This window comes from Triticum urartu, chromosome 2 (assembly GCF_003073215.2).
Source record: "Triticum urartu cultivar G1812 chromosome 2, Tu2.1, whole genome shotgun sequence".
NCBI lineage: Eukaryota > Viridiplantae > Streptophyta > Magnoliopsida > Poales > Poaceae > Triticum > Triticum urartu.
In genome coordinates, this window is record NC_053023.1 from 148,396,030 (window position 1) to 148,399,929 (window position 3,900).

General features: G+C 44.3%; 1 long non-coding RNA gene across 1 annotated transcript; it reads left to right on the forward strand.

Moving 5' to 3' along the window:
• Positions 1-1,235: 1,235 nt before the first annotated feature.
• LOC125536460 lies at positions 1,236-3,248 on the forward strand. Its single transcript, XR_007295046.1, has 2 exons — positions 1,236-2,500; positions 2,611-3,248. It is a non-coding gene; the product is annotated as an uncharacterized LOC125536460 (long non-coding RNA).
• Positions 3,249-3,900: the final 652 nt, after the last annotated feature.

The following is a 3,900-nucleotide window of genomic DNA, read 5'->3' on the forward strand; positions in this document are numbered from 1 at the left end:
ACGCAACTACTCACAAAGCATATTCATGTTCATAATTAGAGGGGTATTAATATGCATAATGGATCTGAACATATGATCTTCCACCAAGTAAACCAACTAGCATCAACTACAAGGAGTAATCAACATTACTAGCAACCCACAGGTACCAATCTAAGGTTTGGATACAAAGATTGGATACAAGAGATGAACTAGGGTTTGAGATGAGATGATGCTGGTGAAGATGTTGATGGAGATTGACCCCCTCCCGATGAGAGGATCGTTGGTGATGACGATAGTGATGATTTCCCCTCCCGGAGGGAAGTTTCCCCGGCAGAACAGCTCCGCCGGATCCCTAAATTGGTTCCGCCAAGGTTCCGCCTCATGGCGGCGGAGTCTCGTCCCGAAAGCTTGCTTATGATTTTTTTCTCGGATGAAAGACCTCATATAGCAGAAGATGGGCATCGGAGGGCCACCAGGGGCCCACGAGGCAGGGGTCGCGCCCCCCACCCTCGTGGCTGGTGGGTAGCCCCCCTCTGGTACTTCTTGCGCTCAATATTTTTTATATATCCGGGAAATAACTTTCATGGAGTTTCAGGACTTTTGGAGCCGTGCAGAATAGGTCTCTAATACTTGTTTCTTTTTCAGCCCAGAATCCCAGCTGCCAGCATTCTCCCTCTTCATGTAAACCTTGTAAAATAAGAGAGAATATGCATAAGTATTGTGACATAATGTGTAATAACAGCCCATAATGCAATAAATATCGATATAAAAGCATGATGCAAAATGGACGTATCAACTCCCCCAAGCTTAGACCTCGCTTGTCCTCAAGCGAAAGCCGAAGTCGAAAAATATGTCCACATGTTTAGAGATAGAGGTGTCGATAAAAATAAAATACGGACATGAGGGCATCATGTTCATTCTTAGAACAGCAACACACACACATACATATATATATATATATAAGTTATTTTTCACCTGAGGTAATCTTACGACCATTTCGTAATTAAATTACGTTTAAAATTCAAATAGTTACATTCATATTGATTCACAACGTAAAATTTGACATAAGAAAATAAAAATATAGGTCATAAGACAAGAAAATTTGCAGTTTATGTGTATTTTAGATTGCGTTTTTACGTTTGTAATTTACATAACATAAAATATTTTTTACGGCAATTATATATTTTCTCACTCTCTCTTTTTACGTCGAAAATAAGACAAAACTTATAGAACGTAAAATTACGATGTATTGCGGCCAGCGGCAAACGATAAAACAGAAGAAAAAAACCGCATGCTCTCCCCACGTCTCCCGCACTCCACCTCGCATCCGCCCGCACTCCCCGGATCCCCCGCCGCCGAGCCCCCTCCTTCGATCCCACGCCTCATCCGCGCCTTCCCTGGAGCCGGCCGCTGCCGCGCCCCCTCCCCGAAGGCCCCAGCCGCCGCGCCACCTCCCAGATCCACCCGCCGCGGAGCGCCCTCCCCTGAACCCCCACGCGCGCCGCCGGATCCTGCGGCCTCCAGCCACCACCAAGCGTCGGCGCGCGACCCCGCCGCCTACCTCTGTTACGCCGCCGCGTTCTCCCTGCTGCCACCCTCCCTGGATTTCGCCACCGGCGCTGCCGCCTCCTCCCCCGCGGCCACCGTCCCCCCTCCTTGACGCCGCCATCCGCCCCAACCAACTCCCCCCAGCCAGATGCGCCGCCGCCAGATTCCCGCATCCCGGACGCCGGAGGCCCGGGATCCGGCTGCCACCATGCGGCACCGCCACCACCTGCCTCCCACCTCAGCCTCCCAGGCTCCCTGCGCCTCTACCGGCATCGCCCCCTTCAGCACCGCGTGCCGGAGTCGTCTCATGCACCACTCCCTTCCCTCGGCCACCCAGTCGCCCCGCCCTTGCCATCAGCGGAGGAGGCTGCCTCGATTTCTCCAGTGAAACACCCCGAGTACTATAGCTCTCCTATGCAGCCATCGCCGGGTTGCTTGAACTGCAGTGCACAGGAGAATAGAAATGGTGACGAGGCTCGTGTCAAATCCTCCCCCCGACCTCTTCCCACGCTTGCTCCTGCTACACCGACCTGCTCCCTCTTCAACCCCTGAACTGTCCATTTTTTGTGATGCTAGTTATTTTATTTTAGGTACATGTGAACAAGATCAGTGAGCTAGTAACATGATTGTTTTTGATTCGGGGCTAATTACTAAAAAAATTAGAAGAATGGATGTTGCAAAAAACAAAATTGGCAGAATATGTGATGAATTATTGATGTTCCCTATGTATTTATTATTCCAAACTTCTGCGCCTACTTAGCAAAAACGCATATGCCCAAGCTCTAATGTTTTACCACTTAAAAGTTGAGGCAAAACAGAGGAAGTTCAGATATGGAACTGCATAGCGTTCAGATATATAAAAACTATTAATTTTGCATTAGATTTGGTCTCATCTTGCATGCAGGCAACATTTCTGTTCACGGTCGTCGGCACCACCAGATTCCTGGTTGTCCTTGTAGGCCAGTTCCCTGGGGTACTTCCTTCCTCCCTACCTCTCCCTATGTACTATAATATTCCATTGATCTTAGTAAACAGCCAAGAAAGAAATCATTTTAATCTCCAAAATAAATGTGTGTCTATCAGGATTGGGGCTTCTTCGTTCCCTACTTGACCAGAAGCATTTTGTTGGTAGTATTAGCCATCAACAATATTTCTCCAGGGTATTTTTCTTCTGACATAACAAACGCCTTTATCGGAGTACTAGTTTTCTTGCCCTGACAGTTTTGTTTCTTTCACAAATGTGTGGTGCTAATGTGAATCTGCTTCATGTATTACTATTGGGCTGGATGATTCAGTAATTTCTACTTCGTCTATATGTCAAAGTCAAAGGATGTTGCACTGGAGTTCTGCTATAGCTACATCAGGTTCAACTACGGTTGTATGACGGCCGCCCTGAAGTTCTACTATGGTTGGTAGCCAAGTTCTACTACAGCTATACGTCGGCCGTCGTGAAGTTCTACTACTGCTATGTGACAAGTTCTACTACTGCTATACATCAGTGTACTAAGCAACAATCTCTCTCTGCTTTTACAGTAAAACAAGGCCACGCTTTTGTTATGTTTGAATCAGTAGTTTGGAAAGGCAGTGGCATTTTTCTCTCTGTCCATGTGTAGGTGTTGAGGCTAGTGTGTAAGCTATAAGTGTTAGTTCCGAATCATTTTTCTCTCTGTTTGTGTGCCTGGTTAAATTGCGCTACAATGGCCACTAGTTTTCTTTAAAAAGAGTTGTTCGTTCCTACCTTCTACGACAACGTTGCAATTTTACCATTCTAAAATGAGAGAAGAGAAAAACAATCAGTGTGTGTAAGCAAAAAAATGTGCAGTGGTGAGAAGGATAAAAAATATGTGTAGTGGTGGTGTGAACGTCATGATTATGAAAAAATAGGGAGGTTTAATGATTATGAAAACATTTATCTTTTCTCTCTCTAAACATGAAACCAAGAAGTTCAAATTAAATAAATAGAGAAGTCCACTTTTTTAGAAAATGAAAATTTTCGCTTCTAAAAATTTAAGAAGATAATAAGTTAAAAAAGAGAGGCTCCACCCACTAGTATCAGAGACAAGACAATTTTGTACATAAGAATTTCATGTATTACTGCTAAAAAATCCAGGGAAGTTCGATTGTTTATGCCTGTGGGACTGTAACCTTTTTCATTTGACTACCAAAAAATAAACTATATTTTCTCATGTAGAAGGAAGAAAAGAATAGAGAAAGAGAAGTAAGTTTGATGTGTACTACAAATTATTGAGTTTTTTTCATTACTAAAAGGAAAATAAAGCCTAAAAAGGCGATTTTCTCGTTAAAAAAACTAGAAGTTCAAATACAAATAACAGAGCGGTTCAATGCTTATTACTACATTAGGATTTTTTTCGT